This window comes from Benincasa hispida, chromosome 8 (assembly GCF_027475165.1).
Source record: "Benincasa hispida cultivar pf3 chromosome 8, pf3_genome.v1.1, whole genome shotgun sequence".
NCBI classification, from domain to species: domain Eukaryota; kingdom Viridiplantae; phylum Streptophyta; class Magnoliopsida; order Cucurbitales; family Cucurbitaceae; genus Benincasa; species Benincasa hispida.
In genome coordinates, this window is record NC_143485.1 from 58,294,380 (window position 1) to 58,311,074 (window position 16,695).

Below are 16,695 nucleotides of genomic sequence, written 5' to 3' on the forward strand. Positions count from 1 at the left end.
CATGAATTGGAATGACTATGCATTAACAAATGTATGCGATGACCATGCGTCCTGTTACAAGTTTTCTTACGCTCACGCCAAGTATAACACGAACGCAAGTTTCTCGGGTGATCCGAGGTCGAACTCAAGGACTTGTAGCTGGCTGAATGCGGTAATGTGCATGCGACAGTTAAATAAAGAATGATGGAGGGGTTGTTAAGTTAATACTTCTCCTACTCCTAGCTAACAGACAATGCAATGAGAATCTGAAAGAGAGGTAGATACACGACAACTCATGACATGAAACAAATGAATGGGAAAATAGATAAAATGTGGAGATGATCATTGCAACCATTAAGAATGACCACAGAGCAACCTTAGTCAACGCAAGCTATGCGGTCATGCTAGACGCACTAAAAGCCTAAATCTAGGACGTATGTGGTGGGTATGCATAAGTGTCGAGATGACCGCATACAACCACCATATCCTACTTCCTGGACAGATGTAATATCCTATCTGTAGGGTGCATACGCTGTGTGAAAGCAAACAGAGCTTATCTCTAAGTTTCCCATTCTTACCTATGCGTTCCAATCCGCTCTCTCGAGTCTAAGATTTGGGTTTTAGACTACACTCTCAAGTATGCCTAAATGATGAATGATGCGCTCATAAGACAAGGTAATCGCATAAACTTTGCTGACATAAGATTGTTCCTATCTCTAGTGAACAATGACTTACATTGCTTAATGCGACCAACCAATTACCCTCTCGGCCAGTTAGTTGTTGCTGACTTTACTCATAGACAAGCGTTGCGTTCACCTATAGACAAGCGTAGCTACAGCTTCACACTAAGCAAATAAGGTTTTCTCGCACACTCACGCAATGCACACCTCTCGGTGGTTTGCTACATGCTTCATATCCCTAATCCACATTACTAAGTATGCGATACTCTAGCAATCTCACTAAGTGATGCAATGAAAGTTAAAGATACTAAGTAAGGAAGATGGAGATGGAGTCGAAGGAAACACAGAAATGCATTGAACACATCATGTATTAATTCCTTAATCATAAAATGTATACAATACAATATAAGAAAAGAAGAGTAAATGAAATAACCGGCTAGAAGCAATGTCTTGCTCCCAGCGTATGTGCGTCAAGGCTGCCGGTGGTGCCTTGGATGGGCAGAGGAGCTGACTCTCTCGAGATCTAGCTCCGGTCGAAGGCTTCGATCGCCATTCGGAATGAATGAAGGAGGTGAAAAATTCTCAAGCTTCTTCTCACGCATTTGTCTGGATCGTAGGGATAAACCCTGGGTTACAGGGATCATCCCCGAACCAGTTGGAATTCTGCTCATCGACTTCTTTATATAGAGCTTGGATCGCCGACAGCATTAATGAAATGCTCTGATTCTGACATTCGTGGTGCGTTTAGTCCTTTTTGAATATCTGCTGCTAACAGCGTGGTGGGTGAAATGTCAACATCATCTTTTTCTTTTCCCAAGGTAGATGTATTGATGCATTCATTCCACTAACCTTGCACTGATCCCTTTTTCATTCGTTATCGTGTAGCTGCAATCATTCAGTGACCACATTCGCTTAATACCATAACTTCTACACGATGACCGCAATTGCTTGACGAGCGCAACTCCCATGCGAAGGACGCATGCGGCTGATTACTGCAACACCCATGCGTTGATCGAATGCGTTTTCCTTTGCAATGGAGAGTTTCTCCACATGCGATCGTCTATGCGGTGGTCCAGCTTCCACGTTTTCGTCCACTTCCTGCGCTAGCTACAAAAATAGAACATTGCATGCATAATAACGCATAATAATTGGTTAGCCGAGATTCATCATGTTGAACGATGTAAGCTCATTTTCGCATGAATTCCTAACATAATTGCCGCATATTCTGCTTAACAGCCCTCATAATTCTAAATAAAATATCTGAGATGACATGCATTTCTGCATGTCATCACCTGTGTTCCTCGGGTTTCGTGGGAGCTCAGTTGAGCTCGGCAACATCCTCTGCGGTCTATTTTTCAGCTCTCCCACAATCTATCCAATTTGGATTTCTAGATTACAGATGGAAGTCGCCTGGTTCTAGAGGACTGTCTCATTCTTTTCAATGTCTCTGTTTTAATAGGTTCTCCAGAGAGGATAATGGCAGTGCTTGAGAGTTGCTAGCTTGTTGTTGCTGTTGACAGTTAGTTCGTTGGAAAAATCTTGGTGGTACTTCTTTTTTAGCCATAGGTTGGTAACCTTGTTGTTGGTTATTTTTCCAAGCGAAATTAGAGTGGTTTCTCCACCCGGGGTTGTATGTATTTGAGAAAGGGTTGTTCTTGACAAAGTAGATTGACTGCGGGTTCCATGGGCATTCTTCAATCGAATGCGATTCTTTACATGTAGCACAATTGGTGCTCGTCTGTTCTATTGCGTTGACTTGCCCTGTAACAAATTTATCATTGCATTCATTTGATTTTGCCAAGATGCGATGGCACCATTATTTACGTTACCTTCTCGAGGTTTTACTCGTTGATTGCTTTCTTGCGATTCCTCATGGTTGTTCAATATGTGATCAAGAATGTTCTTAGCCTCATCGTGAGTCTTGTCTAGCAGACCGCCTGCTGCTGCCGCATTGGCAGCTGTCTGCGATGCTGGATTTAATCCATGGTAGAAGATCTCCATCTAGAGGCAATCTGGCAATCAATTGTACGAGCAATCTCGCACTAATCTCTTGAACCTCGCCTACGTGTCACTGAGCGATTCGTCTTCTTCTTGTTCAAAATTTGTGATTAACTTCCTTCTTCTGGCATTATCTGTAGGAGGGAAATATTTCTTCATAAACTTCTCGACAACCTTTTCCCATGAAGTTATCTCCTTTGGTTCGAGGGAGTATGCCCATTTCCTTGCTTTATCGCATAACGAAAATGGAAATAGCATGAGTCGAAGTTTTTCAACAGAGATATTCGGGATCACAAAAGTGTTACAAATTTCAATAAAGCTCCGAAGATGGGCGTGCGAATCTTCCCCACGTCGTCCACCAAACTATCCGGTTGTCTGGATCATTTGTAAATTTACCGGCTTCATCTCAAACCTTGATCCATCGAAAGCTGGCCTCATGATTCTTGGGGAGAAATCATAGTCCCGTATGGGTCTATTGTAATCATTCGCCATTATGTTGTTTGCATTTGTGGCTCGTTCATCTAGTTGTTCCACCATTCTGTGCGTTCTTCCTTGTTGTCAGCGTCTGTTTCTCTGTCTTATTCGAAAGGTTCTTTCGATCTCTAGTCGTAGTTGGGCTTAGGAGTGTGTCCTTCGCTCATGCGATGCCTGCTTATTCCCTTACGGAAGGAATGGCATTGCAAAGAGGTCAAAAGCTGCAAAGAAAGTCGAAGAGGTTTGCTGTTAGTACAATATTCACATTAGTCCCCAGCAAAGGCACCAAAAAACTTGATGCGTGTAATTTTGATGTGCTATAGTGTGAGTTTGCAATGATGTGTTATGCGGTGATCATGCAAGTTTTCCTAACAAGACCCAAGTATAAGCCTTCTTATGTTTCTTGGTAAGTCCAGGGTCAAACACAGGGACTACTAAGTACATATCCGAAAGACACTTTGATTCTATTGCAGTAGTAAAAACAAATGCAGAGCTGATGAAAGCGAGCTGATGTGTATACGAAACAATCGACGAAGTTAAATGCAGAGCTGATGAAAGCGTAAAGTTACAATGAGTATGCGATGAAGGGGTTAAGAAGGGGTTTAGCTAACATTTCCTAAGATTGTATACAAGTTATGCGATCATGCTACACAAAAAATAACAGCACGTCATTTCTCAATGCAGAAGGCCATAATTCCTATTTCTCGGACACATGCGATGTGTACACGAAACAATCGGTAGGACTCATGTCTAAGCCTCTACTCTTGTCCATGCGATGATGAAGGATACACACATAAAACAAGGTGACCGCATACAATCATTCCTATTTCTAGGGTGCATGCGATGTGTAAATAGCAATAGAACTTATTTCTAGGTTTCTATTTCTTGCTTATGCGATTCTAATCAAACTTTCTCAAGCCTATATTCTATCTTTAGACTACTCTCTTAAGTATATCTAAAGGGGTGAATGATGCATACATAAGACAAGATGATCGCATAAAATGTAAATCTTAAGTCATGCTAGCTAAGTACTTCTCAACCCATTCAGAAATTTAGCTACTCATGCAAGGTATGGAGGGATTGAACATAAATTGAAATGAGATTTCCATTTTCTGTAAATAAAGTACTGAATACAAAATAACAAATGGATTTGAGAGATAAGAAGCCCGGTAAGTAATGTCTTGCTTCTTGTTGTCTTTTACACTATTCTTTTTCACTCAAACTCTATTCTAGATGTGTATTCTTGCTCTCGCAAGTGTTGGCCCTCTCTCCTTTGTATCGCTTTCTGGCAGTCTCTCGATTTGTCTGGGAATGACCTCTCGAATTCCTCGTCTCCTTGCTCTTCTCCATCCTCTAAGTATATGTATGAGTATGTGTGTGAACAGAATAACTGATTAACTCTCTAAATTGTTTGTCCGTAACAAATTAACCCCCTTTTAAATTGGTGGCCTTCGGTATTTATAGAGCTCAAGGTGAAGCAACCTTTCTTGCTAATGATTGCAATGATGGGCGACATTAATTCCCCTGTTCTGATGCGCCGATTAATGGTCACCGAAAGTTGAGTGTACTTGCTATAGTGTGGCTTTTAACGGCTTGTCAACTAAATTTGGATTCGACCATTATCAGCTTTCCGTCCCATTATGATTTATTGTGTTGTCACTTTGACGCACAGTCTTTATGCGACCACCTTTTTAAGAAGCTTCTCACGATCAAATGATTTGCGATCACAATCTTCAAGCGCATAAACGCCTTGTTCCTTTGGATTGCAATTTCATATGCGCCATCGCATTGTTCCTACACAAAATAAGTAAATTAACTGTTTTTATGCGATGGGCGCTTGCAATCGCAATTCCTTTCAGTTTAGCGCTTTCGGACATGATATTGCTTATTTTACAATCGCATTCTCTCATTGTTTTACTTATTTGAGCTGTAATAACTTGTATTTCTACCAGTTATCAATACTCAACCCAATAAACTAAGATACAAGGTTATTTTATGTAATTTAAACAAGTATATAGAGACATACAAGTGGATCTTTTTTAAATAATAACCTAAACGGTCTGTAGTAGATGGATAAGGTTGGGTACCTTATCCTTGTGACACTACAGATACAAACCGCTTTGTAAGTGTTACAAGTGTTGTAAAGTAATACAAATGATCCGATCTTGATCATTCATTTGGGGACATGTGAGCAGGGGTATCCTATACATAGAGTTTATATAAGACCGAACCATGAAATGATTAGTCTCTTTATATAACGTTGTTAATAATAGAGACTTACATTTTACTAGAATGACCATAGATGACATGACCTGAATCTTGAGTGAGTCATTAATTCCTACTCATGAAGGCTGTCCTTTGATTTGTATGGGTGGGAGTGTCCAGATTGCTAACTCAACAAGCCTACCATTTTGGAGATTCATCTGACTGGAGAGCTGGGAACACAGCTACACAAGACGGAATTCACTCCTTCCCTGATGCAAGGGCAAATAGATAAATTGCTCCCTTAAAGGCTGATTCCGGGGTTTGAACATAGTGGCCACCTTTCTCCTGCTCTAAAAGGGACTTGATCATAGTTGGACTATGACTTTTTATTCATTAGAGGAATCGGTGGTACTTAAGGAGTCAAATATAACTATAGGGGCAAAACGATAATTTTGGCCAATTGTACTTACGAGAAATTTGTGAAGGGTCATCGCACTATTGACTAATTATATCTAATGGACACAGAAATTTATCTGTAGTGCGAAAAGTGTAACTATCGGTCTTTAGTGGAATGCCCGGCAGTTAACGAATATTGAGTAACTTAATTAAGGTCCCCTCTATAGCTCAACAGGGATTTAATTGAGAATTATTTTTGGATTAATTTCATGTGTTCAAATTAATTTAGAGAATTAATTATATATGATATAATTAATTAAAATAATTATATATGTGATATAATTAATATAATGTATTTGATACATTATAATATAAGGTAACATGAGAGGAATTTGGATATGATTCAAATACTAATTATATGAATGCGATTCATGTAATTTAATTTAATTTAAATATGATTTATATTAAATACCAAAAATAAGTTGAGAGGAATTAAATATTTGAATATGATTCAAATATTAATTATATGAATGTGATATAAGTGAATTTAATATAAATGTTATTTATATTAAATGCCATGTATGGTTGAGAGAAAATACATCTATAGGTTATATTGTATTTGATACAATACGTAACTATAGATTATGTGTTATATGGGATACTTTATATAAAGATAATAAGGTTGTTATTATATGTCTAATTATTATTAAATTAATATTAATTAATTAAAGAGAGGGAGTTAACACTCCCTCCCCCTAATTTCTCTCAGCCAAGTATGTGATGAGAGGGGTTACAGAGATGGATAATGCTAGATTCATCTTTTTCCTCAATTCTCTCTGAGAAAAAAGTTCTTTCTAAAAAAAGAAAAAGCGAAAAGAGAAGAAAAGTTCTTCTCCTCTCTCTTCTCCTCTCCATCTCCTTCCCTCTTCCAAAACTCTAAGGCAGAGCCCACACCTTTTGCCATTCTCAATCCATAAGAAGAATACAAGAGACTCCATTTGGTGGTATCCTTTTAGAGAAGAAGATCTGTTCGTGACTTGTTGGAGGGATTCTTGAAGAATAGTCTTCAAAGGTAAGGGTTTTTGAAATTCTAAGTTTTCTTGTATTAATGCATGCTATAATTTATGTAAATGTATATCTTGTTTTTAATTTACTGTAAAACTTACATTCAATAAAAAATGAGAATTAGGACGATCTTGCTTCCACTCAATATTCTCTCTTCATAGAGTTCCTTCAATATTAAATTTAACCATACATCAAATGCAAAACTTAAATTAGATCGAGTTTTGACACCCCTAAAATTAATTAAATTAATATAACTAATTTATATTAACCTAATTAATTAAAATAAAAATACAAAAACAAAAACAAGAAACTACTATAAATGGCTGGCCACACTCAAACCCACGATCGCTCAGAAAAAAACGCACGCCTCAGCCAAGGAGCGTCGTGATGCAACGGAAAAAAGTTTCGTTTGCCTTACGTCAGAGCGTCACGACCGTTAGGGTACAATGTCGCGACGCTGTTGTACAGAAAGCGTTTGTACAACGCCGAATCTACACCAAAATTCTCCGTTCTTCATTCTGATCCTCAACAACACTCGCCAAAACCAAGACCAGACTTACATACTCGATAGCAGTAACGCCCAAAAGAATGGGTCCTTTATAACTTTAATCAAAATTAAAGAGATTAAACCTAAGGTGCCAACATTTGGAAACATCCAATTACAAAACCACATTCATCACATTCAACACATTCATAATACAGAATGTAAAATCCCACTTAAACTCTGATTTTCAAATCAAATTGAAAAATTAAAATCACATGATTTGGCTCTGACACCAATTGAAGGGATTGAATTCCATGTGGAAGCGTATGAATACCGTATGATTCAATTTTCAATTTGATTTTAAAATATAAAATACAGAGAAGAACAATGAATTTGTAATTGACAAGATAAACATTCATTATACATCATGCTTAAGAGGAGATGAAGAGAATTCGAAAACTTACCCTTGTAGAATAAACGTCTTTACGAACTCCTCCTCTCCGATGGTCACGAATGAATCCTACGATCACAGCAATCCAACCCCAACGGAATGACATCTCCTTTAGAATCCATCACAAGGATTTCCTCGTTATTCTCTAGGATGAGAATTGAAGCGGGGTTGTGGGCTCGCACTTTGATCAATTTTAGAAGAAGGGATTTGTTGAGAGAAAAAGATAGTGAATTTCACAAAGATGCAAAGTGAAGCCAGATGGAGAAGAAGATGAAACTGACAACTTCTTTGTGTATTTTTCACGATAAGAGGTTTGGAGATTCAAAGGGAGAAGGGATGTTATAAAACTAGCTCTCCCTCTCAAAATTCATTTAAAATTAAAATATATTAATTAAATAAAATTAATTTTGAATTTTAAATAATTTATATATAATAAAAAACTTTATTATATAAAAATAACCAACCAACCATATATTATAAAAGGTAATCGAATTCCCGAAGCGTGAGATCGCCTTGCATTTTGTTTTTCAGTTTTCACAGAAACAAAAACAGCAAAGAAAACAGAAATAATAATGGATAAATATTATAGGAAGCATGCTTTAAGAGGAGAAGAAAAGGGATAATGCAACAAATCTTTGTTGAATCTCTAACTCTTCATGTTTTCCTCTCTGTCTTCTCACGAAAGCTTCTTTAACGAACAAGGGACACCACCATAACGGCCGAGAGAAAGTTTGAGAGAAAATCTAGATTGGAGGCTAGAGTTTTTCACAATGAAATTTCATTCCCTAAATTGGCCATAAAGGGATATTTATATGGAGAAAGATTTACCCCTTATCCAAGTCTTTCCCAATTTACCCTTAAGCCCAATTAATTGAATAACGTTGATTCAATAAATTAACATACCAATTAAATAGCCATATATATTAAATTCAATTTAATGTATATAGTTAATTAATTAATAAATAAACATCATGTGTTTATTTGCCTTCACATCTCAAAATGAATTAATTAATTCTTCATGAATCTACTTCATAAGAATTTAATATTTGAATCTTATTCAAATATTTCTCCCTTAATTATAGATTTTTATCTATAATTAACCATATCATATTAATCTCATTAATATGCTATTCCATCAATTGAGTTGAACAATTCAGATCATCCCTCTTATCTATTCTTTAGTGAGCTAACAAAGGGACCTTATAGACCTACAAATTAGAAGCTCCAATGATATGAAATCAATTAACTAAACTCTTTAATTAAATTAATCAATCTTCATTAACTATCAATCGCTCCACTAAAAACTAATAGTTGCACTCTTCACATTGTAGATATATTTTCGTGTCCACGGATTTAACCAGTCAATAGTGAGTCGACCCTTCACAAATCTCCCATAACTACAATTGGGTCAAATTATCGTTTTACCTTTGTATTTACCTCTAATTCCTTAGGTACCACTAATTCCTTTAATGAATAAACAGTTTATAATCTAACTATAAACTAACACCTCTGGAGCTAGTGAGAGATTGAGGCCTCAATGTTCAAAACCTGAAATCAACTATTAACGGAGTATTAAGGATGAGAAGAAGTGAATTCCATCTTGTGTAGTTATGTTCCCAACTCCCTAAAATGATAGGCTTGTTGAGTCGGCTAATAAGGACACTCTCACCCATGCAAATCAAAAGATTGCCCTCATAAGCAAGTTTACAACTCACTTAGGATTAAGATCAAGTCACCTATGGTCATCATAGTGAAATGTAAGTCTTTTCTAGTAACAGTGTTATATAGAGAGACTATTCATTTTGTGATCTAATCTTATACAAACTATTTGTATAGAATACCTCCGCTCGCATGCTTCATATGAATGATCAGGATCTAATCATTTGTAGCACTTTACTGTTGGGATTGATGCCTTAAATCTCATAGGGTCTTGTAGTTTGTAATTGTATTGTACAATTTTTTTTTATTTAATAAATTATGAGATATTTTATTTGACATTTAGTAGCATTAAACCCACAAACCAATAAACTAACATTCAAGGTTATCATCTGTAGTTTAAATATGTATGTAGAGATATACAGATGGATCATGTTGAAGTTATAATCTAAATGGTCTGTAGTGGATGGATAAAGCTAGATACCTTATCATGGTGATACTACAAGTATGACATACTTTTGTAGATATTACAGTTGTTGTAAAGTGCTACAAATGATCTGAACCTGATCATTCATGTGGAAACATATGAACGAGGGTATTCTATACAAAAGAGTTTGTAAAAGATCGAACCACGAAATGACTAGTCTCATTATATAATGTCGTTCATAATAGAGATTTACATTTCACCAGGATGACCATAGGTGACATGACTTGATTCCTAAGTGAGTTGCGAACTCCTACCTATGAAGGCAGTCCTTTGAATTGTATGGGTGAGAGTGGTCAGATCACTGACTCAATAAGCCTACCATTTTAGGGATTTGTCTGATTGAGGAGCTGGGAATACAGCTACACAAGAAGGAATTCATCCTAATGTTGGAGTAAGTAGATAACTTGCACCCTTAAGGACTGATTCCAGGGCTTAAACAATGTGGCGCCACAATCTCTCCTGGTCTGAGATGGGTTTAGTCATAGTTGGACTATGATTTATTGTTCATTAGAGAATCAGTGGTACTTAAGGAGTTAGATGTAACTTGATGACGGAAAATTTGATGTTAATTTACTTGACAACTAATATCCCTTGGACGCAATATGCGATGCATGTTCTTAGGGTATGTGTTGATAGTCATGCGTTGGAATGACTATGTATTAATGAATGTATGCACCCTACACAAGTTTTCTCGGGTGATCCGAGGTCGAACACATGGACTTATAGCTGGCTGAATGCGGTAATGTGCATGCGACAATTGAATAAAAGAATGGATGAGGGGTTTCTACACTAACACTACTCCTACTCCTAGATAACAGACAACGCAATGAGAATATTCATGATAGGTAGAGACACGACAACTCTTGACATGAAATAAATGAATGGGAAAAATGGATAGAATGCGGAGATGTTTTCATTGCAATACTTAGAGTGAAGGGCAACCTTAGTCAACGCAAGCCATGCAATCATGCCATACATACTTGAGCCTAACTCTAGAACGTATGCGGTGGGTATGCATAAGTGTTGAGATGACCGCATACAACCACCATATCCTACTTCCTAAACGCATGTAATATCCTATCCGTAGGGTGCATACGCTGTGTGAAAGCAAACGGAGCTTATCTCTAAGTTCCCCATTCTTGCCTATGCGTTCCAATTCGCTCTCCCGAGTCTTAGATTTGGAATTTAGACTACCCTTCCAGGCATGCCTAAATGATGAATGATGCGCTCATAGGACAAGATAACCGCATGAACTTTGCTGATATAAGTTATTCCTATCTCTAGTGAACAATGCATACATTGCTTAATGCGACCAACCATTTACCCTCCCAGGCAGTTGGTTGTTGCTGACTTTGCTCCTAGACAAGCATTGTGTTGGTCTATAGACAGGCGTTGCTACAGCTTCACATTAAGCAAATAAGGTTTACTCACACACTCATGCAACGCACACCTCTCGGTGGTATGCTACATGCTTCATATCCCTAATCCATATGACTAAGTATGTGATACTCAAGCAATCTCACTAAGTAATGCAATGAAGGTTAAAGATGCTAAATAAAGAAGATGGAGATAGAATCAAAGGAAATAGAGAAATGTATTGAAAAAAAAATATATTAATTCCTTGATCACAAAATGTCATACAATACAATATAGGAAAAGAAAAGAAAATGAAATCACCGACTGGAAGCAAAGACTTGCTGCCAGCGGATGTGCGTCAAGGCTACCAGTGGTGCCATGGATGAGCGGTGGAGCTGACTCTTTCGAGATCTAGCTCCGGTCGTCACTTGGAATGGATGAAGGAGGTGAAGAACTCTCAAGGTTCTTTTTACGCATTTTTCTAGATCATAAGGATCCATTCTAGGCGAACCTTAGGTGAAAACTTTGGATCTTTGAATTTCTTCTCATCGGCTTCTTTATATAGAGCTTGGATCGCCGACAAAATTAATGGACTACTCTGATTCTGACATTCGACGCATTTAGTCCTTTCCGAACCTCCGCTGCCAATGGCGTGGTAGGTGATATGTCAACATCATCTTTTGATTTTCTCGAGGTAGATGCGTTGATGCGTTTATTTCACGAACCTTGCATTGACCCCTTTACCATGCATTATCATGTAGTCGCAATCATGTAGTGACAACATTCACTTAATACTGCAACTTTTCACGATCTCCGCAATCACTTGACGACAGCAACTCCCATGCGATTGACGCATGCGGCTGATCACCGCAACATCCATGCGTTGATCGAACGCGTTCGCCTTTGCGATGGAGAGTTTCTCTGCATGCGTTCGTCTATTCGATGGTCCGGTTTCCGCGTTTGCGTCCACTTCCTGCATTAACTATAAAAATAGAACGTTGAACGCATAATAATGCATAATATTGGGTTAGCTAAGATACTTAATGTTGAACACCGCAAGCTCAATTTCTCGTGAATTCCTAACATAACTGCCGCATATTCTGCTTAACAGCCCTCATAATTCTAAGTAAAAGGCCTAAGAGGACATGTATTCTGCATGTCATCATAACTACAGGGACAAAAGGGTAATTTTTGGCCTAGCTATACTTACGAGCAATTTGTGAAGCTTCATCGCACTGTTGACTGATTATATCCAATGGACATAGAAATATATCTATAGTGCAAATAGTGTAAGTGTCGGTCTTTAGTGGATGTCTGACAATTAATAGATGTTGAATAATTTAATTAAAGAGTATGATTAATTATTCAAATTGATTAATTATTCAAATACCATTGGAGCTTCAATCTACAGGTCCATGAGGTCCCCTATGTAGCTCAACAAGGATTAAATGAGAATCAATTTTGGATTAATTTTAATTGTTCAACTTAATTTAGGGAATTAATTATATGTGATATAATTACTATAATGTATTTGATACATTATTTGAGAGAAAATAAATATTTGAATTTGATTCAAATATTAATTATGTGAATTGGATTCATATAATTAAGTTTAATATAAATAGGATTTATATTAAATATCATGCATTGTTGAGAGAATGAAAACTATAGGTTATATTGTATTTGATACGATATTAAAGTATAGGTCATATGTTATATTAAATATAACATAAAGTTTAATATATATTATATGATAAGGTAGTTATCATATATTTATATATCAAATTATTTTAATTTAATTTAATTTGAAAATGGTTTTGGGAGGGAGTTGTAACTCCCTTCCCCCTATTTTTCTTTATTTTAATGCATATGGAGGTAGTGCTGAATATACTTACACAATTCCAAAAAGAGACAGAAGTTTTTCTCTGGAAAAATAGTTTTTCCTCTTCATCACTCCCTCTCTTCTAAAAACCTAAGAGCCCACAACTCCTTAATATTGAAGTTAGCAAGCATACAACGGAAGAATTCAGGATCATTATGTTGGGGTTGATGCCCTAAATCTCGTAGGCTCTTATAGTTTGTAAACACTTGTATGAACAAACATTTTAGTGATTAATAATATATGTTATTTTATTCATTTCTATCTATGAAACATATGATATTTTAGTTGCATTAACCACAAACCAATAAACTAACATCCACAGCTATCGTTGTAATCTTAAACATGTATGTGCAGACATACAAGTGGATCGTGCTTAAGTGATAACCTAAATGTATATGGATCAGGCTGGATACCTTATCCAGTTGACACTATGAGTATGACATGCTTTGTAGGTGTTATAAATGTTTTAAAGTGCTACAAATGATCTAATCCTGATCATTCATATATTAGACATGTGAGCGGGGATATTCTATACAAAGGAGTTTGTAAAAGACCGGACCATTAAATGTTTAGTCTCGTTATATAACGTCATTCATAATTGAGACTTTCATTTCACTAGGATGACCATAGGTAACATGACCTTAATCCTGAATGAGTTGTGAACTCCTGCCTATGACGACGGTCCTTTGATTTGCATGGGTGAGTGCCAGATCACCGACTCAACAAACCTATCATTTTGGGGATTCGTCTGATTCGGGAATTGGGAACTCAGCTACACAAGATGGAATTACTTCTTTCTCCGAAGCAAGAGTAAGTAGACAAATTGCTCCCTTAAGGATTGATTTCGGGTCTTGAACAATGTAGTGCCACACCCTCTCCTAGTCTGAGATGGTTTAGTCATAGTGGAACTATGATCTATTGTTCATTAGAGGGATCAGTGGTACTTAAGGAGTTCGATGTCACTATAGAGGCAAAACGATAATTTGGCCTAGTTGTACTTACAAGGGATTTGTGAAGGGTCATTGTACTATTGATTGGTTATATCCAATGGACACAAGAATATATAGTAGTGCGAAGAGTGCAGCTATCGGTCTTTAGTGGAGTGCTCGATAGTTAACAGATGGTGGATAATATAATTAAAGAGTTTAATTAATTATTCACGTGCAATTGGAGCTTTAAGCTACAGGTCCATAAGGTCTCCTTGGTAGCTCAATGGATTTAAGTTGTAAATCAGTTTTTGGGTTAATTTGAAATGTTCAAATTAATAAGAAGAAATTTGATTACATATGATATAATTAAATTAATTAAATTATATATGATATAATTGACATAATGTATATGATACATTATAGGTTTGTTGGAGGAACTGATATTTGAATATGATTCAAATATATTTTCTATGAATAAGATTCATAGTTATTAACTTTAATATAAATATGATTTATATTAAATGTCGTAAAATAGATAAAAAGATCTATGGTTTATATATTGTATATGATATAATATTAAAACTATAGGTTATAAATATAATATGATAAGTTAGTTATCATATTTATTTATAATTTATTAATTATTTGATAATTAGCCATTTTTTCTCTCTAACCACCCCTTAGTGGGAAGTTATTTAGTTCTTATGGAAAAAATCGGATATATGAAATATGATTTCATTTTCCCAAAGGAGAGGTGTCACTTGATTGAGATCTATGAGACAAGCATTCACGGTCGAGTTGCTACGCAATAACTTTGAGAGACTATACAATAGCCTCATTTTCTCTAAACGACCAACAGACTTTGCTATGCGATCTTTATCCTCTATTCGATCGTCTTCCTCCTCCAACTCCAAACTTTCCCTCTAACAAAAATTAGACAAAGCCCACCACTCCTGGATTCTCACACCGAGAATACCAAGGTCACCGAGTGGTAGTTTCCCTGTTGGTTCGAGGATCGAGTTTTTGCTCGCTGCTGTTCGAGGGAGTTCGTGACTTTTTCGACGTGTTTGTGAACGAGTACGATCAAGGGATTAACTTGAAGAACGGTTCTTCAAAGGTTTCTAAACTCTGTTTTTATTTCAAAAGCATGTTGTAATTTAGTATTATGCATAATCTGTTCTAGTATGACTGTAAATGTATGCATTCAATCTAAATGGAATTTGGATGATCCGCTTCCGCTCATAGGTTCTCTGTAAATAATGTTCCTTCACATTAAGCACTCTAATTCATTAATTTAGTATCAAAATCAACATGTTCAAAGAGTATCACTAGGGTTTCAGAAATACCTTTGATGAACTCCTTTGATCTTCAAATTCAGCTCCAATCTCCACTGCTACAAGGTGTAGACCACCAAAAGATCTTCCCTATAATTCTCTTTGGACCTTAGATTGAGTTGTGGGACTTCAAATAGACGGAATTTGGAGGAAATTTTGTGGAGAAAAATTGGTTCTTCTTGGAGTTTGAAGAACTCTTCTTCGAGTATCAAAAGAACCAAGAACTCAGCTTGCATGGATCAATTTCTTTAGAAAACCACACTGGTTTTGTCCACCTTTTTCATGCAAATTGATTGCTTCCAAGTAGGACAATTCCAAATTCATAATTTTAGTGGAATTTGTGTTGTTTGTGTAACTGGGAAAATCCTACTTTTAGTATGTTTTCCTGACTTTTCAAATTTAACTCAATTTTAATCAAATTAAAATTCAATTTCAAATTCTCAAAATCAATTCTATTTCAAAAATTGATTGAGAAATCATTTAATTGAATTTCATTAAAATTCAATTTTAATCCAATTTTTCAAAAAGTTAAATTAAACAAAAATGATTTCCTAAATTTGATTTTTTACAAAATTCAAATTTTCAATTTTGAATTTAATTGATTTAATTAATTAAACAAGGGTTGTTTTTATATATAGAAAAATGAACTAAAATAATTACAAAATATAGCGAAATCTTAGAATTATCAATGATAGACGTTGATAGACACTGATGGACTTCTATCAGTGTCTATCAATGTGTACATTGATAGTTCTAAAATTTTGTTATATCTTTTAAATATTTTCAACATTTTTACCATTTGAAATAATTTTCCATTCAACAATTTAATTAATTCTATTAATTTAATATCAAATATTAAATTAATTAAATATCAATTCCACAACCATGAATCCCTATTCATGAAATTAATATTTAAATCTTATTTAAATATTATGCAATTCTCCAATTTTGTTTAATTCGATAATTAAACGTGTAATTATATCGCATATAATTACTAATTCCCTTTAATTCGAATTTAAATGTTTCAAATTTACTCATCACACTATTCTAAGATTTATTCAATTTCTGAGTTAGTAGGTGGACCTAATGAACCTACAAATCATAGACTCCAACGATCCGAGATTAATTGGTTAAACTTTTTAACCTAAATAACCACCATTCGTTAATTACCGGGTCACTCCACTAAAGCATAGTAGCTGCACTCCCCTCACTGTAAATGTATTGTGTCCACTCGATATAACCATAATCAGTAAGTTATCCCTTCACAGGTTGTTCATAATAACGACTGGGTCAATAATTGTTTTAACCCCAAGATTATA